A 23,730-nucleotide genomic window follows, 5' to 3' on the forward strand; every position below is an offset into this window, starting at 1 on the left:
CCCTAACCGGTCTGTTGTATTTTAATTAATAAAGATTATTTATACATTGCTACTTATGGACTTTTGGGTCGTTTTCTTCGGGCCTCTTTTGAGCCACTCATCTCTCTTTATTGTGCATTAGAGACCGGTCCGTATATTTAGTCCTTTATTCGTATCAGCAGAGTTACACTTTTTATATCCGCCCCCTGAATTTTTAGGGTGGTTTTCACTATGCTGATCAAAGTCGTGTTTCTGTTTAACACAGAGTATAATGCAGCCCCCCTCAGAGTATAATACAGTCCCCCTCAAAGAACAATGCCACCCCCTCAGAGTATAATGCAGCCCACACACATAATATAATGCAGACACACACAGTATTGTGCAGCCCCCCACACAGTGTATTGCTGCCCCCCACACATATAATATAATGCAGAGACACACAGACTATAATGCAGACACACACACAATACACACATATAATACAGACACACACACAATACTCACCTCTTCTCATTGTTCTCCGCATTGCTCCATGCTCTGCTCTGACGCTCTCTCCTCCATCACTGCTTTCAACTGTATCGACGTCTATGATGCTGATAAGTTGAATGCGCGATGGGGGTGTGCAGTGACGGGTCCCTCTTATGGGCCCCATAGTGGCCGCGTGGTGTGCCGCTATTAGTGGCACGCCACTGGCTGGGGGCCCCTGGAGGAGCGGGGGCCCTAAGCAGCTGCCTGATCTGCATGTCCCTAACGCCAGCCCTAGCTGGAAGTCGTGTCAGCCAAAGGTAGTAGGAGTAGGACCAAAGTATGTAGGTCAATCAGGGAAAAAGGATTCTGAAGTCCAAAGGTACAGCCAGGTGATTATACTAAATATCCACACACCTCATGGACGTGGATTATAAAGAGTAGTACCACAAGATCTTCTAATAGCCCAAACAAACTGACCACGATCCACATCACAGTCATAAAGACAAATATAGCATACACATCTCCTAACAGAGTATCAGAAAATTATGATTATCTCCTGCCACCTGCACCAGGAGAAAAGGTAAGGAACGAAGTGGTCTCAGCAATGGTGCCAGGGAACTATGATGTATCCAATATGTAGCTTTACATGGTGCCAGGGAACTATGATGTATCCAATATGTAGCTTTACATGGTACCAGGGAACTATGATGTATCCAATATGTAGCTTTACGTGGTGCCAGGGAACTATGATGTGTCCAATATGTAGCTTTACATGGTGCCAGGGAACTATGATGTGTCCAGTACGTAGCTTTACATGGTGCCAGGGAACTATGATGTATCCAATATGCAGCTTTACATGGTGCCAGGGAACTATGATGTATCCAATATGTATCTTTACGTGGTGCCAGGGAACTATGTGTCCAATATGTAGCTTTACATGGTGCCAGGGAACTATGATGTGTCCAATATGTAGCTTTACATGGTGCTAGGGTACTATGATGTATCCAATATGTAGCTTTATGTGGTGCCAGGGAGCTATGATGTGTCCAATATGTAGCTTTACATGGTGCCAGGGAACTATTATATGTCCAGTACGTAGCTTTACATGGTGCCAGGGAACTATGATGTATCCAATATGTAGCTTTACATGGTGCCAGGGAACTATGATGTATCCAATATGTAGCTTTACATGGTGCCAGGGAACTATTATATGTCCAGTACGTAGCTTTACATGGTGCCAGGGAACTATGATGTGTCCAATATGTAGCTTTACATGGTGCCAGGGAACTATGATGAGTCCAATATGTAGCTTTACATGGTGCCAGAGAACTATGATGTGTCCAATATGTAGCTTTACATGGTGCCAGGGAACTATGATGAGTCCAATATGTAGCTTTACATGGTGCCAGAGAACTATGATGTGTCCAATATGTAGCTTTACATGGTGCCAGGGAACTATGATGTGTCCAATATGTAGCTTTACGTGGTGCCAGGGAACTATGATGTGTCCAATGTGTAGCTTTACATGGTGCTAGGGAACTATGATGTGTCCAATATGTAGCTTTACATGGTGCCAGGGAACTATGATGTGTCCAGTACGTAGCTTTACATGGTGCCAGGGAACTATGATTTGTCCAATATGTAGCTTTACATGGTGCCAGGGAACTATGATGAGTCCAATATGTAGCTTTACATGGTGCCAGAGAACTATGATGTGTCCAATATGTAGCTTTACATGGTGCCAGGGAACTATGATGTGTCCAATATGTAGCTTTACGTGGTGCCAGGGAACTATGATGTGTCCAATGTGTAGCTTTACATGGTGCCAGGGAACTATGATGAGTCCAATACGTAGCTTTACATTGTGCCAGGGAACTATGATGTATCCAATATGTAGCTTTACATGGTGCCAGGGAACTATGATGTGTCCAATATGTAGCTTTACATGGTGCCAGGGAACTTTTATGTGTCCAGTACGTAGCTTTACATGGTGCCAGGGAACTATGATGTGTCCAATATGTAGCTTTACGTGGTGCCAGGGAACTATGATGTGTCCAATGTGTAGCTTTACATGGTGCCAGGGAACTATGATGAGTCCAATACGTAGCTTTACATTGTGCCAGGGAACTATGATGTATCCAATATGTAGCTTTACATGGTGCCAGGGAACTATGATGTATCTGCGGAGCGCCCACACCGCCACAGGGCCGAGGGGCACCCGGAGCCGGGCCTCTAGTTCTCAGTCTCGGGGTTGTCACGGTGGCTAGACCCGGTCCGTGGCCCTGTCCGTCAGTGGGGGACGTCCGGTGCAATAGGTGGTAGTAATGGTAGCGATGTAGCGGTGCAGTTGTGGGGTGTAAGTCGCGGTAAATAACGAGGACACCAGGTTGCAGTCTCTTTACCTCTTTACTGGAGATCTCTGAGTCCTCAGTCCGGAATACGGTTCACCAGGCTACGCAAGTCCGGCCGGTCCAATGGCACCTCCAGAGTTCTCCTCTCAGGTGGAAATCTGTGCCTTCCTTCTTAGCGCTATGTGTTGTAGTCCTTCCCTGCTGTGCTCACGGAAAGTGACCCCACAACGGTTGTGTCTGTTTCTTAAGTTCCCTCACAACTCGATTTGATGTTCCTCTGTAATCCACCCCTTCCCTGTATTCAGGTTGGAATGGCACCCGTTTGTCAGGTAGGCCTGGAGTTCTTCCGGGACCCTAGAGACGCCCCTCTCCCGCAATTGCCCCCCAAGACTTCATAGGTGATATGTGGTAGACAGCCCGCCTGAGACCGACTGTCCTGCCGCTGTTTGGAGTATGGCTTGAAGCTGTATTCTAATCCACTCCCTCGGCGTTCCAGCCACCGGTATTGCGCCTCAGCAGGGTGCTGCCTCTTTCAGCACAACCCCTGCTGGTATTCTCCTTCTGCTTGATCTCGTTTCTCACTCAGCACAATCTGTCTCGCTTCTAGTCCTTTCTTGAGTCCCGCCGCTTCCAGGAGCCTGCGCGGACCCGTTACGTTCTTTCAATGCCAAGCCTCTGCCAGGATCCCACCCCTGGCAGAGACCCTACAGTCTCTCCCTTCACAACACACCCTGCCACAGGGTGTTGCTCCGTTCAATCCCGTCAGCGTTCTCTCTAACTTCCTGCCTGACCCCCAGTTTACCCACTATGGTGGGGAGTGGCCTAATGAATAGCACCCTTAGCTCCCCCCGGAGGCCCAGCTGTGAAACATATTGGTGTCTGTGATACCTGATTGGAGGAACTCCTTCGGTGCCATCGAACGTACCATGGCTCCCCTTAGCGGCGAAGCCACAGCACTGCAACGACCAGGACTCTGGGGCGCTGCACTCCCCCCTGGTTAAACACAGTACTCCGGGACTGGGAAGAAAAACAACAATACAGATTAGCAAAAAGACATACAATTTTGTTGAGTGCAAAACAATAAGTATACTTGAACAGGCTTCCCTTTATGGGAGGTGAGGACACTTTTAACGTTACAAACATAGTCAACTTTATAAATTACAGGCTATACATAACTCCTGTTACCCAACCGGGTATTCTACTTAGTGCAAATTCTGGAACAATAAATTAACATTGCCTTTAAGAAACATACACTCTTAGTTTACCAAAGGCCTTCCTATAATCACATTACAGGTTAAGGTAACTTCACATTCTCCTACTTTGAACCTGCAGGACCGCCTGTCCCTATGGCACCAGACCTACTGCCTCTCCTTTCTTTTACAGGACCGCCCCGTTCAGCTAGGGCCTACTGCCTTTCGCTACTATACATAGTATAGACATAACATTCCTTTCATTTAAAGAACTCTGAGCCCGCTCTACTCGGCTCCTTTAAGGACTCACTCTCTAACCCCTACGGGTTCGCTTTCTGTCCTTAGTAACAAAGTAACTTTCTATGGGGACGCAGGGTTGACCTTCTATCCTCACCTTCATCATTACTTCCTTACTTTCAGCTATGCAGATCTCTACATCTACCCCTACGGGCTCTCTGCACCTTTCAAAACATTATTCAGGTTTCACATTTCAAACAAATTGAACACATTTAACTTTTCATGGAAAACAGTTACATTCTTTTCAAGCATCATTATAGCTTTACTGTTCTGCAACAGTATCTCTCTCAAGTTCAATTCTTCACATCCCCTTTAAGAGGGGACCAAGTCTCTCTGAGGTAGCTCGTTCTCTCAGCCTACCAGTCCATGCAAAGGTTCCAGCATTGATATCTTCGCAAAGTGTCTTTGGCTAAAACCAGTAGGAAAAGTATCTTCGCAAAGTGTCTTTGGCTAAAACCAGTAGGAAGCACCTTTAAGAAGGTGCAAACTATTTACAAAGGAAGTTTGTATCATGCACTGTTCATGATTCAGCAGTTTTTATAACATTGTGGAACAAAAAGCAAAAATGAAAGTGAAAGCAAAAATAAAAAGCAATAGGGATCCCGGGTAAACAAAGGGATCCCTTAAAGAGTTAACCCAGGACGGGTTTCAGCAGCAAAACAGCAAGGAAACAAACAGTTAACTATGTACAGTTTCAGGTTTCCGAGGTTTAGTTGGACGGCTTCCAGGGCTGCACCTGGCACTTAACCCTTCTCGGCCTGGGAAAAGTGAGGTCCAGGGTTACACCCAGTGCTGGACAAACGCCGTTAATCCGTCTTTCATGTACGGTTAAATCATGCGCAGCGATGGAGGTCTGCGCAGCTTGAGTAGGGGCATTTGTTGCAGCAGAGGTAGAGGCTGCTGCAAGATCAGTCACTGGAACGGGGTCAGCAGCTGTGGCACTAGCAGTCGCGGGAGTGGTGTCAGTCATCAGGGCAGGGTCGTCCTTCATACCTGCTTCAGATGCGGTCCCTCCGGTGCCGGCCTGCTCTGCCTCCGCTGGGGTCTGGAATGCTGGCTGCGGAGCCTTGTGCTGCGACATTGTCATCTCTGCTTGCAGCATACCCCTTTCCGGCAGGGCCTTGCTTTCCAGCTTCGGAGCGCTGGGACTTCTTCCCTGCTCCGGACCAGATGAGGCTGCCGACAGATGTCCGGTGAGGCTCCTGATGATGGCCTTCTTCCACCCGGCCTCAGTGCTCAGCTGCGTCCGCCGGGGTCGGTCGCTGAGCTCGTCTACTCCGGCCTGCAGGAATTCAGCATCAGCGGTGGAGGCCTGGTTGCGGTGCCCCTCCGGGTGGCTGGGGGAGTCCTCTGCTCCGACCCCACGCTCCGGCTCCGGGCGGCTCGCCATGGCGTCCTCCATGTCGCTCGCTCCTTCTTCCTGGTCCTTTTCCCGCTCTCTTCTTCGTGGGCGGTTTCGTTTTCGTTGTCTCTGCCCACCATTAAGGATCAGGAGGCGGATCTCGGCGGCTGACGGACACGTCCTCAAGGGGCCGAGATATTTAGACTGGGCGGCCATTGTCTTTCGCGCTCTTCAGCTTGTTCACGCCCACTTCCACGCCCTTCTTCTTCTCCTGCGCTCTCCTTAGCGCTGTAATGGTGGCGGTTTTGGCGGGAACTTCTGGCGGCAAGTGGCAACACACAGTCCTTGTAATAAAGCACAGTCCAAGCACGATAAATCACAGTTCCAAGGCACACATGACCTGATTCTTCAGGCTTAAGTAGATCCTGTTCGTGACGCCAAGTTGCGGAGCGCCCACACCGCCGCAGGGCCGAGGGGCACCCGGAGCCGGGCCTCTAGTTCTCAGTCTCGGGGTTGTCACGGTGGCTAGACCCGGTCCGTGGCCCTGTCCGTCAGTGGGGGACGTCCGGTGCAATAGGTGGTAGTAATGGTAGCGATGTAACGGTGCGGTTGTGGGGTGCAGGTCGCGGTAAATAACGAGGACACCAGGTTGCAGTCTCTTTACCTCTTTACTGGAGATCTCTGAGTCCTCAGTCCGGAATACGGTTCACCAGGCTACGCAAGTCCGGCCGGTCCAATGGCACCTCCAGAGTTCTCCTCTCAGGTGGAAATCTGTGCCTTCCTTCTTAGCGCTATGTGTTGTAGTCCTTCCCTGCTGTGCTCACGGAAAGTGACCCCACAACGGTTGTGTCTGTTTCTTAAGTTCCCTCACAACTCGATTTGATGTTCCTCTGTAATCCACCCCTTCCCTGTATTCAGGTTGGAATGGCACCCGTTTGTCAGGTAGGCCTGGAGTTCTTCCGGGACCCTAGAGACGCCCCTCTCCCGCAATTGCCCCCCAAGACTTCATAGGTGATGTGTGGTAGACAGCCCGCCTGAGACCGACTGTCCTGCCGCTGTTTGGAGTATGGCTTGAAGCTGTATTCTAATCCACTCCCTCGGCGTTCCGGCCACCGGTATTGCGCCTCAGTAAGGTGCTGCCTCTTTCAGCACAACCCCTGCTGGTATTCTCCTTCTGCTTGATCTCGTTTCTCACTCAGCACAATCTATCTCGCTTCTAGTCCTTTCTTGAGTCCCGCCGCTTCCAGGAGCCTGCGCGGACCCGTTACGTTCTTTCAATGCCAAGCCTCTGCCAGGATCCCACCCCTGGCAGAGACCCTACAGTCTCTCCCTTCACAACACCCCCTGCCACAGGGTGTTGCTCCGTTCAATCCCGTCAGCGTTCTCTCTCTAACTTCCTGCCTGACCCCCAGTTTACCCACTATGGTGGGGAGTGGCCTAATGAATAGCACCCTTAGCTCCCCCCGGAGGCCCAGCTGTGAAACATATTGGTGTCTGTGATACCTGATTGGAGGAACTCCTTCGGTGCCATCGAACGTACCATGGCTCCCCTTAGCGGCGAATCCACAGCACTGCAACGACCAGGACTCTGGGGCGCTGCATATCCAATATGTAGCTTTACATTGTGCCAGGTACCTATGATGTGTCCGATATGTAGCTTTACATGGTGCCAGGGAACTATGATGTATCCAATATGTAGCTTTACATGGTGCCAGGGAACTATGATGTATCCAATATGTAGCTTTATGTGGTGCCAGGGAGCTATGATGTGTCCACTATGTAGCTTTACATGGTGCCAGGGAACTATTATATGTCCAGTACGTAGCTTTACATGGTGCCAGGGAACTATGATGTGTCCACTATGTAGCTTTACGTGGTGCCAGGGAACTATGATGTATCCAATATGTAGCTTTACATGGTGCCAGGGAACTATGATGTATCCAATATGTAGCTTTACACAGGAGTGCTTTGACTTCATACACTAGAGGTGTTTTCCCTTGATGCAGACGATCACCTATATTCCCCTAAAATGTCATAGTACTCAAGGCTCTATTGGCTGAATGGCGCCCCATAAAGCACCAGGACCGAACAGCTTTGTACAGGGACAGTGGTCTTTCTTCTGGACCCCCTTAGTGGCCTAGACACAAAGTATCTAATTGACAATATGTCCTGTCTTCAGCTCTTTAAGGATTTAGTATCAAGTTTCAGCTATTCGTAGGTGAACTTTTTGTAGGGTTCTGGAGGTTTTTAATTTAGCAACCAGATATCGCCCTGCGTTACAAAGTTTTGTAACTTGTCACATTCACCAGGGAGTTGATTTCCCCTTTAATGGCCCCATTAAATCTCTCGTCGCAGACCCTTTGGCTTGTCACTGACTCATCTGTGTGACTCCGTGTCCTGACATCAGCACATCCACACTGCATCTAATTGTTCATTCTGGTGATTTGCTTCGTTAGCAGATCCGCTCGCTCATATTTGTTTTCGGTTTACATGTTTTTTTGTTGATTTGCAGTAAATTACGTTACACATAAATCTAACTAAATAATGCACTGAGCGGCGGACAATCATCTGCGCTGCTTCCCTTCACTGGTGCTACAGAAAAAAGGTAATAAAATGCTAACGTAAAAAAGCATCATAAAGTGAGTACTGCTGACGGATGAGGTGCAGAAGATGGAGCACGGTGGTCCTGCGCAGGGGATCAAGTGGATTGCGCCCCCTTAGCCCTTACACAGACATACTGCATTTCTTTTTTTTTTTTTTTTTTTTTTTTTTTTAACACTGATGTAATGATAATTTGACCTTTTTGATCTTTAGTTATTTTTCTGCTTTTTTTCTGAAATCCGACCTAAAATGTTAATGTTAATGTTTTTCTATGTAACTATTTTATCAACCTCAACTCTAAGGCTATGTAATGTTCACATGTGGCATTTTTGCTTCATTTTTTTCAATGCTTTTTTAATGCAAATTTTCAGCTGCGTTTTACACTACCTGTAAAGTCTATGATATTTCAGACAATGTCATGCACACAGCTTGGTTTTTTTTGTCCTCAGTATTTTGTGCTTTGCCTGGTTTTTTGCAGAATGCTGCATGTCACTTCTTTCATTGTTTTTTCATTGTTTTTCACCCATTGAAAAAAATGGATGGGGAAAAAACACTGAATAAACACAGGTATCATGTCTTGCTGCATTTTTGCACCAAAACCTTATGAAATACACTATGATTATTTTTTTTGTCTCTAAACTTTATCAGCATGCACAAAAGACAAATGTAGCATGTCAAAAACGCAGCAAAAAATGCACAAAAAATGCACAAAAAATGTATACAAGACGCAAGAAAAAACAAGCAAAACCTGTTTTTTTTCTGCAGCTTCTTTACTGCCATGAGAGCAGATATTCTGCAGAAAAAAAATGCAGGAAAACTCAAGTCCCAGTCCTAGTCCTAACCTTGGTAAAATTGTTTCAATGGGATCTATCACCTTTTTTTTTTGCTATGTAATCCGACAGCAGCATGATGCAGGGGCAGAGACCCTGATTCCAGAGATGTCACTTATTTTATTCATTATTTGGTTTCTTCATTTTTGTTTTCTGTATTGTTTTGTTTGCTTTGTATTTTGTTTCTTTATTATTTGTTCTAATTATTCTTTTTTCTTTTCTTTCGGAGATAGGTCAAGATTGTAAGCTTGCGAGCAGGGCCCTCATTCCTACTGGTATCTGTTTTGAACTGTGATTTCTGTTATGCTGTAATGTCTATTGTCTGTATAAGTCCCCTCTATAAGTTGTAAAGCGCTGCGGAATATGTTGGCGCTATATAAATAAAATTATTATTATTATTATTATTAAGATTTTTTCTTTCGTTATGTTTATTTGGTTTCCACTTGATTTGTATTTATTTATATTTATTTGTTTATTTGAATTATTCCGTTTTGTGATTTGCACATGATTATACATGTTATCACGTTACCTTGTTTTTGCATGATTATGGTTGATGGAAATGTATTTCTGTCTTGTTCTGTTGTGTTAATACATGCATTATTTATGTATTGAATGGTTTATGTTCTTGTAATGTACTTCTATATAGAATAAAGAAGACTTGCAGTGCTGTCACTTGTTTGTTACAGTTAATAAAACCCGTTTTCTCTGCTGCAGATCTACTACTCTCTGAATGCTTATATCTGTATAACACCACCCACAGCATTGATTGGCAGCTGTATACCCTGTGCATAGGCAGAAAACTGCCACTAAGTGGTGGGGGCTGGATTACACAGAGCAGGAGGACTACATGGCAAAAGATAACTAGTCCTCTAGTGAAAATCTCCTGCTGATAAAACACTGATTTTATAGAAACTACAGCAAAAAGCCCACTGGAATCAGGATCTCTGTCCCTACAATATGCTGCTTCCAAATAAGCTGGCAAAGACCTACTGACAGATTCCCTTTAAAAACATAAAACTTATTACTGAGGTTTCTTTAAAAGGGAAAATGACAGCACCACCAGCAGGTCTCTTGAAAAATTACAACTGAGAGGGAAGTGAGGAACTAAGAGTACAGTGCAACCGCACTCATTTTGGTTACTGCCTATGCAGAGTGCAGGAGTCAAGATGAGTAGTATTCTCTGCTGTGCTGTAACCGAGATCACTCACTTCTTTACCCTGAGACCTATGTTATCTCAGTTGCTGCCTATGCAGAGCGCAGCAACTGATGAGAAACTCATTTTGCCTTCTCCCTGCATTGGGACTAGCTTCAGTAACAAAGATAACAAAGTAGCACTGGTTGAAGAAGGAGATGGCCACTGGTCCTTCTGAATCATTTCATAGTTTGGGGGATTTGTGGCCCACCTACACGCTATGCCACTGGCCCGAGGTGGAGGAAAATCATCAGTGCGTGACTAATCGAGGATCCATGATGATGGCTAGTGGGGGGCTCTGATATGGTGACCCAGTCTGGTGGTCCTGGTAGAGGATGGTGCATTCTAGGAGTTTATGACAAAATCAGAGCTGAGATAATATTGGAAAAACCTCAGAATGTCACAATAGGCCCCGGAATTATCGGCGCTGGGACCCCACACACCGGGCTGCATACCCCAAACGATAATGACAACCCTTACTGTATAGAAAAACCATTTATCAGGGAGCAGATTACAGGAAGGCAGACGATGAGGACGGTCGGTGACTGTGTTGCATAAGTATTGGCACCCCCCTGCAATCATTTTATAGACCTAAATTGGCAACAAGTAATTAAAGTAAAGGCCTTATGGCCAAAAGGAGGGCGTTCTGCGTGTGTTTTCTGCATTGCGTAAGTAATAGCTCCCCTGTGTAACCAAATAATAAAACTGTATCATTTTTACAGGATAATCGCCTTCTTCTGCCTTGTATATGCCTGATAATGGCCCCAGCGTGCGTCTCCCGGCTGAGGCACAACATCGGTTAACGCGGCCGCCCCGCACTCCGGGATGGTGAAATATAGAATGGAGATTGATCCAGACAGTAAGAAATGAAGGATCTTATCCCGAGGGACAGGGAAGTGATCGCCCGGCTACAATAACACTTAGTTTTTATCTCTGTTTATTTTCTGTACATTGGGGATAATGCATCGCAGGAGATCAGATAAAAATGACAATTTCTCGTTTTGTTTTTCTTTTTTCTCTTTAAAGGAAAGAAAACGTTGCAGTTTATCCACTGATCCATGTGCATCATCTCCCGGACGAGGTCCTATCTGGTATCAGAAGACGCAGGATTTACTGCCCAGGATTAAGATTTACCGTCCATAATATAATTGCTATAATACTGAGATTAACCAGAATTGATAGGTGGCGGATTATCAGATATTCTGGATTATTGCATGGCCCAAAAATGCTAATATAGGATCTGGTCTAAACAGAATCTTTGATTTTTAGGAGATTCCAGATTATGGCAGATGATCTGCAATTCGTGATCCCGGATTAAAAGGATTTTACGATAATCAGGCAGCATGTTCTGCATTTGTTGGAGGGATTGTCCTGGATTAGAAAAAGATAACTGCAAATATTTTATAAACAGCGCCATATTTGAGCACAGGGTGTATGTGGTATTGCAACTGGGCTTCGATTAGTTTAATGGAGCTGAGCTGTAATACCAGACACAACCTGTAGACGGGGTGGCGCTGTCTTTTAAAGTAGTCGCACTTTTAGAATCTTGGAAAATTGGTTTAAAATGGAAATTCATATGATATTAATATCACCAACAATAGATTCCATACACGAGGCCGGGAATTACCCTGCACCAGGAGGAAGCCCAGAGCAGCCGAATCTCTGACAATGACTCTGGGGGGATTATCCAGCTGGGGGGCCCTTGGCGTCAGGCCCCTGGGCTTCAATGCCGGAGCAGAATACTTGTATGGTCCTTATCCCCCATTCTACTCTGTATTTTACACATACTTCCCAACATTTCTACTAATTGTCCATGTTCCAGCGTTGTGATGCAGATAATGTATATTTCCGAGGATTCGCTGCAGAGAATCGTCTGCGTTCAGACTGAAAATTCTCACCGGAGATGAAGTTTAGCATCTCAGTGTTTGCTGCCTATAAAGGCAAATCTCTCTCCAATAATTGGTTATTTTCCTGTATCCTGATGCATTACAGCCTGCAAATAGCTCATCTTCCTCTCTGGTTATGATGCAATATCAATGGCGGATAGTTTCACCCATTGCAGCTACAGGGAAGCGTCTGCCTGAAGGAACGGTGAGAAACAAACAAAAGGCGGAAAACAAACAATAATTATAGGTGAAGTATATCCTAATACATAGGGGCAGTATTATAGTAGTTATATCCTAATACATAGGGGCAGTATTATAGTAGTTATATCCTAATACATAGGGGCAGTATTATAGTAGTTATATTCTTGTACATAGGGGCAGTATTATAGTAGTTATATTCTTGTACATTGGGGCAGTATTATAGTAGTTATATTCTTGTACATAGGAGCAGTATTATAGTAGTTATATTCTTGTACATAGGAGGCAGTATTATAGTAGTTATATTCTTGTACATAGGAGCAGTATTATAGTAGTTATATTCTTGTACATTGGGGCAGTATTATAGTAGTTATATTCTTGTACATAGGGGCAGTATTATAGTAGCTATATTCTTGTACATTGGGGCAGTATTATAGTAGTTATATTCTTGTACATAGGAGCAGTATTATAGTAGTTATATTCTTGTACATAGGAGCAGTATTATAGTAGTTATATTCTTGTACATAGGGGCAGTATTATAGTAGTTATATTCTTGTACATAGGGGCAGTATTATAGTAGTTATATTCCTGTACATAGGGGCAGTATTATAGTAGTTATATTCTTGTACATAGGGGGCAGTATTATAGTAGTTATATTCTTGTACATAGGGGCAGTAGTATAGTAGTTATATTCTTGTACATAGGGTGCAGTATTATAGTAGTTATATTCTTGTACATAGGAGCAGTATTATAGTAGTTATATTCTTGTACATAGGAGCAGTATTATAGAAGTTATATTCTTGTACATAGGAGCAGTATTATAGTAGTTATATTCTTGTACATAGGGGCAGTATTATAGTAGTTATATTCTTGTACATAGGGGCAGTATTATAGTAGTTATATTCTTGTACATAGGAGCAGTATTATAGTAGTTATATTCTTGTACATAGGAGCAGTATTATAGTAGTTATATTCTTGTATATAGGAGCAGTATTATAGTAGTTATATTCTTGTACATAGGAGCAGTATTATAGTAGTTATATTCTTGTACATAGGGGCAGTATTATAGTAGTTATATTCTTGTACATAGGAGCAGTATTATAGTAGTTATATCCTAATACATAGGGGCAGTATTATAGTAGTTATATCCTAATACATAGGGGCAGTATTATAGTAGTTATATTCTTGTACATAGGGGCAGTATTATAGTAGTTATATTCTTGTACATAGGGGCAGTATTATAGTAGTTATATTCTTGTACATAGGGGCAGTATTATAGTAGTTATATTCTTGTACATAGGGGCAGTATTATAGTAGTTATATTCTTGTACATAGGAGCAGTATTATAGTAGTTATATTCTTGTATATAGTAGCAGTATTATAGTAGTTATATTCTTGTACATAGGGGCAGTATTATAGTAGTTATATTCTTGTACATAGGAGCAGTATTATAGTAGTTATATCCTAATACATAGGGGCAGTATTATAGTAGTTATATTCTTGTACATAGGGGCAGTATTATAGTAGTTATATTCTTGTACATACGATCAGTATTATAGTAGTTATATTCTTGTACATAGGGGCAGTATTATAATAGTTATATTCTTGTACATAGGAGCAGTATTATAGTAGTTATATTCTTGTACATAGGGGCAGTATTATAGCAGTTATATTCTTGTACATAGGGGCAGTATTATAGCAGCTATATTCTTGTACATAGGGGCAGTATTATAGTAGTTACAGTGGGGCAAAAAAGTATTTAGTCATTCAGCAATAGTGCAAGTTCCACCACTTAAAAAGATGAGAGGCGTCTGTAATTTACATCATAGGTAGACCTCAACTATGGGAGACAAACTGAGAAAAAAAAATCCAGAAAATCACATTGTCTGTTTTTTTATCATTTTATTTGCATATTATGGTGGAAAATAAGTATTTGGTCAGAAACAAACAATCAAGATTTCTGGCTCTCATAGACCTGTAACTTCTTCTTTAAGGGTATGTTTCCACGGTCAGGAAACGCTGCTTGTTTGACGCTGCGCAGAGCTGCAGCGTCAAACAAGCAGCGTCCAGATGTTCCAGCATAGTGGAGGGGATTTTATGAAATCCCGTCTCCACTATGCGTGGAAACCCGCACGCGGCGGCCCTGCGTCTCCGGACATGCTGCGCGTCTTTTCAGATCGCAGCATGTCCGTACACCTTGCGGGGACACAGCGTCCCCGCAAGGCATATCACAGGGTGCTATGGGAGCGAGCGATCATCCCGGATGTGAAAAGTTAACACATCCGGCATGATCGCGTCCCAGAAAGGGGGCGGGACTTAGCGCCGAGCGGCTTCGCCACTGCGGCGATACCGCCGGCCATCCTGACAGTGGAAACATACCCTAAGAGTCTCCTCTTTCCTCCACTCATTACCTGTAGTAATGGCACCTGTTTAAACTTGTTATCAGTATAAAAGACACCTGTGCACACCTTCAAACAGTCTGACTCCAAACTCCACTATGGTGAAGACCAAAGAGCTGTCAAAGGACACCAGAAACAAAATTGTAGCCCTGCACCAGGCTGGGAAGACTGAATCTGCAATAGCCAACCAGCTTGGAGTGAAGAAATCAACAGTGGGAGCAATAATTAGAAAATGGAAGACATTCAAGACCACTGATAATCTCCCTCGATCTGGGGCTCCACGCAAAATCCCACCCCGTGGGGTCAGAATGATCACAAGAACGGTGAGCAAAAATCCCAGAACCACGCGGGGGGACCTCGTGAATGAACTGCAGAGCTGGGACCAATGTAGCAAGGCCTACCATAAGTAACACACTACGCCACCATGGACTCAGATCCTGCAGTGCCAGACGTGTCCCACTGCTTAAGCCAGTACATGTCCGGGCCCGTCTGAAGTTTGCTAGAGAGCATTTGGATGATCCAGAGGAGTTTTGGGAGAATGTCCTATGGTCTGATGAAACCAAACTGGAACTGTTTGGTAGAAACACAACTTGTCGTGTTTGGAAAAAAAAGAATACTGAGTTGCATCCATCAAACACCATACCTACTGTAAAGCATGGTGGTGGAAACATCATGCTTTGGGGCTGTTTCTCTGCAAAGGGGCCAGGACGACTGATCCGGGTACATGAAAGAATGAATGGGGCCATGTATCGTGAGATTTTGAGTGCAAACCTCCTTCCATCAGCAAGGGCATTGAAGGTGAAACGTGGCTGGGTCTTTCAACATGACAATGATCCAAAGCACACCGCCAGGGCAACGAAGGAGTGCCTTCGTAAGAAGCATTTCAAGGTCCTGGAGTGGCCTAGCCAGTCTCCAGATCTCAACCCTATAGAAAACCTTTGGAGGGAGTTGAAAGTCCGTGTTGCCAAGCGAAAAGCCAAAAACATCACTGCTCTAGAGGAGATCTGCATGGAGGAATGGGCCAACATACCAACAACAGTGTCTGGCAACCTTGTGAAGACTTACAGAAAACGTTTGACCTCTGTCATTGCCAACAAAGGATAGATTACAAAGTATTGAGATGAAATTTTGTTTCTGACCAAATACTTATTTTCCACCATAATATGCAAATAAAATGATAAAAAAAACAGACAATGTGATTTTCTGGATTTTTTTTTCTCAGTTTGTCTCCCATAGTTGAGGTCTACCTATGATGTAAATTACAGACGCCTCTCATCTTTTTAAGTGGTGGAACTTGCACTATTGCTGACTGACTAAATACTTTTTTGCCCCACTGTATATAGGAGCAGTATTATAGTAGTTATATTCTTGTACATAGAAGCAGTATTATAGTAGTTATATTCTTGTACATAGAAGCAGTATTATAGTTGTTATATTCTTGTACATAGGGGGCAGTATTATACTAGTTATATTCTTGTACATGGGGCAGTATTATAGTAGTTATATTCTTGTACATAGGGGCAGTATTATAGTAGTTATATTCTTGTACATAGGGGCAGTATTATAGTAGTTATATTCTTGTACATAGGAGCAGTATTATAGTAGTTATATTCTTGTACATAGGAGCAGTATTATAGTAGTTATATTCTTGTACATAGGGGCAGTATTATAGTAGTTATATTCTTGTACATAGGGGCAGTATTATAGTAGTTATATTCTTGTACATAGGAGCAGTATTATAGTAGTTATATTCTTGTACATAGGAGCAGTATTATAGTAGTTATATTCTTGTACATAGGGGCAGTATTATAGTTGTTATATTCTTGTACATAGGGGGCAGTATTATACTAGTTATATTCTTGTACATGGGGCAGTATTATAGTAGTTATATTCTTGTACATAGGGGCAGTATTATAGTAGTTATATTCTTGTACATAGGGGCAGTATTATAGTGGTTATATTCTTGTACATAGGGGCAGTATTATAGTAGTTATATTCTTGTACATAGGAGCAGTATTATAGTAGTTATATTCTTGTACATAGGAGCAGTATTATAGTAGTTATATTCTTGTACATAGGGAGCAGTATTATAGTAGTTATATTCTTGTACATAGGGGCAGTATTATAGTTGTTATATTCTTGTACATAGGGGGCAGTATTATACTAGTTATATTCTTGTACATGGGGCAGTATTATAGTAGTTATATTCTTGTACATAGGGGCAGTATTATAGTAGTTATATTCTTGTACATAGGGGCAGTATTATAGTAGTTATATTCTTGTACATAGGGGCAGTATTATAGTAGTTATATTCTTGTACATAGAGGCAGTATTATAGTAGTTATATTCTTGTACATGGGGCAGTATTATGGTAGTTATATTCTTGTACATAGGGGCAGTATTATGGTAGTTATATTCTTGCACATAGGGGCAGTATTATAGTAGTTATATTCTTGTACATAGGGGCAGTATTATGGTAGTTATATTCTTGCACATAGGGGCAGTATTATAGTAGTTATATTCTTGTACATAGAGGCAGTATTATAGTATTTATATTCTTGTACATGGGGCAGTATTATATTAGTTATATTCTTGTACACAGGGGGCAGTATTAAAGTAGTTATATTCTTGTACATAGGGGCAGTATTATGGTAGTAATATTCTTGCACATAGGGGCAGTATTATAGTAGTTATATTCTTGTACATAGGGGCAGTATTATAGTAGTTATATTCTTGTACATTGGAGCAGTATTATAGTAGTTATATTCTTGTACATAGGGGCAGTATTATAGTAGTTATAATCTTGTATATAGGAGCAGTATTATAGTAGTTATATTCTTGTACATAGCAGCAGTATTATGGTAGTATTATTCTTGCACATAGGGGCAGTATTATAGTAGTTATATTCTTGTACATAGGGGGCAGTATTATAGTAGTTATATTCTTGTACATAGGAGCAGTATTATAGTAGTTAAATTCTTGTACATAGGAGCAGTATTTTAGTAGTTATATTCTTGTACATAGGGGCAGTATTATAGTAGTTATATTCTTGTACATAGGGGCAGTATTATGGTAGTATTATTCTTGCACATAGGGGCAGTATTATAGTAGTTATATTCTTGTACATAGGGGGCAGTATTATAGTAGTTATATTCTTGTACATAGGAGCAGTATTATAGTAGTTAAATTCTTGTACATAGGAGCAGTATTTTAGTAGTTATATTCTTGTACATAGGGTCAGTATTATAGTAGTTATATTCTTGTACATAGAGGCACCATTATGGTAGTTATATTCTTGTACATAGAGGCACCATTATAGTAGTTAAATTCTTGTACATAGGGGCAGTATTATGGTAGTTAAATTCTTGTACATAGGGGGCAGTGTTATAGTAGTTATATTCTTGTACATTGAGGCAGTATTATAGTAGATATATTCTTTTACATAGGGGCAGTATTATGGTAGTTATATTCTTGCACATAGGGGCAGTATTATAGCAGTTATATTCTTGTACATAGGAGCAGTATTATAGTAGTTATATTCTTGTACATAGGGTCAGTGTTATAGTAGTTATATTTTTGTACATAGGGGACAGTATTATAGTAGTTATATTCTTGTACATAGGGGACAGTATTATAGTAGTTATATTCTTGTACATAGGAGCAGTATTATAGTAGTTATATTCTTGTACATAGGGGCAGTATTATGGTAGTTATATTCTTGCACATAGGGGCAGTATTATAGTAGTTATATTCTTGTACATTGAGGCAGTATTATAGTAGTTATATTCTTTTACATAGGGGCAGTATTATGGTAGTTATATTCTTGCACATAGCGGCAGTATTATAGTAGTTATATTCTTGTACATAGGGGGCAGCATTATAGTAGTTATATTCTTGTACATAGGGGCAGTATTTTAGTAGTTATATTCTTGTACATAGGGGCAGTGTTATAGTAGTTATATTCTTGTACATAGAGGCAGTATTATAGTAGTTATATTCTTGTACATAGGGGCAGTATTATGGTAGTTATATTCTTGCACATAGGGGCAGTATTATAGTAGTTATATTCTTGTACATAGGGGGCAGTATTATAGTAGTTATATTCTTGTACATAGGGGGCAGTATTATAGTAGTTATATTCTTGTACATAGGGGGCAGTATTATAGTAGTTATATTCTTGTACATAGGGGCAGTATTATAGTAGTTATATTCTTGCACCTAGGGGGCAGTATTATAGTAGTTATATTCTTGTACATAGGGGCAGTATTATAGTAGTTATATTCTTGTACATAGGGGCACCATTATGGTAGTTAAATTCTTGCACATAGGAGCAGTATTATAGTAGTTATATTCTTGTACATAGGAAGCAGTATTATAGTAGTTATATTCTTGCACATAAGAGCAGTATTATAGTAGTCATATTCTTGTACATAGGGGACAGTATTATAGTAGTTATATCCTTGTACATAGAGGCAGTATTATAGTAGTGATATTCTTGTACATAGGGGCTGTATTATGGTAGTTATACTCTTGCACATAGGGGCGGTATTACAGTAGTAATAGTTTTATACATGACTGTTATATTAGTCACTATTAAAGATCTCCTTTAATCTATTGTTTTGATCATCAGGTGAGTAGATGAGACAGTAGAATACTCCTCTCTCTAATGGGGTTCCTCTTACCCTTATATCTGGAGGATGCTTTTGGGGAGGCAGCTGTGCTTTCATGTGACTGAACCATTCCAATTGTGGAGATAAATGCCAACACATTCATTGGAAAATGCCTTCTTCTAATACAGAATTGCCTTAAACCTCGGCTGCGATCTCCCAGGAGGACGGTTAAACATTGTGTTGATGGCATCTCTTTGATACAAACAAACTTTCAGTCCTGTCCATCCTTCTGTCACCCAGCATGTTGTGCTCAGAGCCCGGAGCCACAGAAAACAGCTGCTGGCCTTTAAGAAACCACTGTGCCATCTAATGTGCCGAGATGAGCAGATGGACCCTTATTAGGGGACGTTTGGATTTCACAATGTGGCCGGGGTGAAGATTTAAATTGCTGACACATTTGCTGGTGTCGAGAAGCAACACTCATTACGGAAATACAGATATTTCTGGGCGTCGATGTTTGTTCAGTATTTTCTGCATCGTCCTCAAATAATCTGTATACTGGGATGGAAGAATCCGGAGGGAGAGCTGGGATTATGGGATGTGGAGGCGGCCGGGGAGCGTTCTTCTGTGTCTACTCTTAAGTATTTCAGAAAGGAAAAAGAATCAAAATGTTTCAATTTGACCAGATGTAACTATTATTAATGCAAATACATTTAGAGTCTCATTAACGTTAAGATTTTTAGTCTTCAGCACTGGTTAATTGAGAGAAAATGTTGGCATCAGGAGCTACAAGAATCCTCAAAATCAACATTGGAAGCTTCATTTATTTAAACTATTTCTTCCCTTTTATAATTTCAATCTGCCAAAAAATACCGCCATGTAGTGCTAACATAATACTGTCATTTTCATAATTTATAATACCACCATAAAGCACTAACATTTTCATCCTTAGAATACCGCCATGTAGTGCTAACATACTGTAGTATTGCCATTTTCATCTTTTATAATACCGCCATGTAGTGCTAACATAAAACTGTCATTTTCATAATTTATAGATAATACCACCAAAAAGCACTAACATAATATGGTCATTTTCATCATTTAGCATAACTCCATGTAGTGCTAACATACTGCAGTACTGTAATTTTACATATTTTATAATACCGCCATGTAGTGCTAACATAATACTGTAATTTTCATATTTTATATATAATACCACCATAAAGCACTAACATAATATGGTCATTTTCATCCTTTATAATACCGCCATGTAGTGCTAACATACTGCAGTACTGTCATTTCCATATTTTATAATACCGCCATGTGGTGCTAACATAATACTGTCATTTTCAGCCTGTATAATATCACCCTGTAGTGCTAACATAATACTGTCAGATTCATCCTTTATAATACCGCCAAGCAGTGCTAACATAATACTGTCACATTCATCCTTTATAATACCGCCAAGCAGTGCTAACATAATACTGTCATTTTCATCCTGTATAATATCACCATGTAGTGTTAACATAATACTTTCACGTTCACTCTTTATAATACCACCATGTATTGCTAACATTATACTGACAAATGAAATGACTGGATGAAAAATCCTTTATAAGATCACAATATAGTGCTAACATAATACAATAATTTTCATTTCTTAGAATATTGCCATGTAGTGCTAATATAATACTGTCATTTTCATCCTGTATAATACCGCCATGTAGTGCTGAAGAAGTAAATAGAAACTAAATAAGACTAGATTACAAAATCTGACCAGTGAAGCTATTAGCTTTTACCACTGGATATTAGTTTTCCAGAATGCTAACTGTGGCAAAATGTTTCAATTACACAAGCTTTTAGTAATTACTATTTAGTTCCTGGGTAGCAAGCAAAGAAGAGCATTCCCACCATTAGCTATTTTTTAACTAGCTGAATAATTTTAGCCCAAGTAATACTGCCATATGGAAAATGATGAATTTACTGTTTTTATAATACCGCCATATAGTGATTAAATAAAACAATAATATTATTCATTTTCCTTCAGAGAACCTGATATGTCCAACAATTGAGAGACCCTCTACTTCCCCAAATAAGCTGTTATCAGTGGGAACAGAATCCATGATGGAAAAAGGAGCAAAGGGATTCAATTCGACAAGGATTTATTAATAGTAATTAAAGTTTTGTAAAAAATTATAGAAAAGGAGGTATCAGGTAAAAAAAAAAACACAGAAAAGTGTACCAGTACTACCGTACTTGAAATTTTAATAAGTTTCAGTAATTGTAAGCCTATAATACCGCCATAGAGTGCCACAAAAAGATTACAATTTGCAGGTTATATAATTCCGCAATGGTCAAAGTATCTACAGAATCTAGATCCTACTCTAAGGAACAAAGTGCTCTGTTATGTAACCCATCAGAATGAATGAGAGGCCTTACTAATGGGAGAAGAATGCTGCAGGACCTGGTAGAAGGCCGGGTCCAGGGTTGTAAAACCTCATAAAGGCTCAGTGAATTGGGAATCATTGTCTTATGATGAGACCTCTTCATACAAGGACAACAGAATTCTATCATTTCTTATAAATAAGTTCTACATTAATATTAAAGGTACAACGTACTGAAATACCACAGGACCAAGCATCAATCCAGGGTGACATCTCAAGGGAAACTTTACTCATCTATTGTTTCACCTCTTTAAAAAAAATCTCTTTCAGCAGAGAACACATTTCATTCCGATCAGACGTCTCATTGTTCAATGTTACAGTAGAAATCTGTTCCAGGAGGAATCCAAGCTTCAAGGACTTTTAAGACTGTCCATTGTTATGTATTGTCCATCCAACCCCTTCTCTGCTCAGCACAAGGAATCACAGGATCTTACATCAGAACCATAATGAGAGGAAGGAAAATCATACAGACTTCAGTAACACAACCAAGAAAGTGGGCAACACATGGCAAAAATACGGTATTATAGCAGTTATATTCTTGTACATAGCGGCAGTATTACAGTAGTTATATTCTTGTACATAGCGGCAGTATTATAGTAGTTATATTCTTGTACATAGCGGCAGTATTACAGTAGTTATATTCTTGTACATAGGGGCAGTATTATAGTAGTTATATTCTTGTACATAGCGGCAGTATTACAGTAGTTATATTCTTGTACATAGGAGCAGTATTATAGTAGTTATATTCTTGTACATAGCGGCAGTATTATAGTAGTTATATTCTTGTACATAGCGGCAGTATTACAGTAGTTATATTCTTGTACATAGGGGCAGTATTATAGTAGTTATATTCTTGTACATAGGAGCAGTATTATAGTAGTTATATTCTTGTACATAGGGGCAGTATTATAGTAGTTATATTCTTGTACATAGGGGCAGTATTATAGTAGTTATATTCTTGTACATAGGGGTAGTATTATAGTAGTTATATTCTTGTACATAGGGGCAGTATTATAGTAGTTATATTCTTGTACATAGGAGCAGTATTATAGTAGTTATATTCTTGTACATAGGGGCAGTATTATAGTAGTTATATTCTTGTACATAGGGGCAGTATTGTAGTAGTTATATTCTTGTACATAGGTAGTATTATAGTAGTTATATTCTTGTACATAGGGGCAGTATTATAGTAGTTATATTCTTGTACATAGGAGCAGTATTATAGTAGTTATATTCTTGTACATAGGGGCAGTATTATAGTAGTTATATTCTTGTACATAGGGGCAGTATTATAGTAGTTATATTCTTGTACATAGGGGTAGTATTATAGTAGTTATATTCTTGTACATAGGGGCAGTATTATAGTAGTTATATTCTTGTACATAGGAGCAGTATTATAGTAGTTATATTCTTGTACATAGGGGCAGTATTATAGTAGTTATATTCTTGTACATAGGGGCAGTATTATAGTAGTATTATTCTTGTACATAGGAGCAGTATTATAGTAGTTATATTCTTGTACATAGGGGCAGTATTATAGTAGTTATATTCTTGTACATAGGGGCAGTATTATAGTAGTTATAATCTTGTACATAGGGGTAGTATTATAGTAGTTATATTCTTGTACATAGGAGCAGTATTATAGTAGTTATATTCTTGTACATAGGAGCAGTATTATAGTAGTTATATTCTTGTACATAGGAGCAGTATTGTAGTAGTTATATTCTTGTACATAGGAGCAGTATTATAGTAGTTATATTGTTGTACATAGGAGCAGTATTATAGTAGTTATATTCTTGTACATAGCGGCAGTATTATAGTAGTTATATTCTTGTACATAGGAGCAGTATTATAGTAGTTATATTCTTGTACATAGGGGCAGTATTATAGTAGTTATATTCTTGTACATAGGGGCAGTATTATAGTAGTTATATTCTTGTACA

The 23,730-nt window shown here is 40.7% G+C and overlaps 1 protein-coding gene and 1 long non-coding RNA gene across 3 annotated transcripts in view; one reads left to right on the forward strand and one right to left on the reverse strand.

Moving 5' to 3' along the window:
* Nucleotides 1-23,730, reverse strand: part of LSAMP (limbic system associated membrane protein) — a 906,496-nt gene that overhangs the window by 151,015 nt on the left and 731,751 nt on the right. The window lies entirely within an intron of this gene.
* LOC143814971 (uncharacterized) overlaps nucleotides 22,244-23,730 on the forward strand; it is a 59,040-nt gene continuing 57,553 nt past the window's right edge. Inside the window, exon 1 of the long non-coding RNA XR_013223648.1 lies at nucleotides 22,244-22,305. This is a non-coding gene — a long non-coding RNA (uncharacterized LOC143814971). The remainder of the gene's footprint in view (nucleotides 22,306-23,730) is intronic.

This window comes from Ranitomeya variabilis, chromosome 3 (assembly GCF_051348905.1).
Source record: "Ranitomeya variabilis isolate aRanVar5 chromosome 3, aRanVar5.hap1, whole genome shotgun sequence".
Lineage (NCBI taxonomy): Eukaryota > Metazoa > Chordata > Amphibia > Anura > Dendrobatidae > Ranitomeya > Ranitomeya variabilis.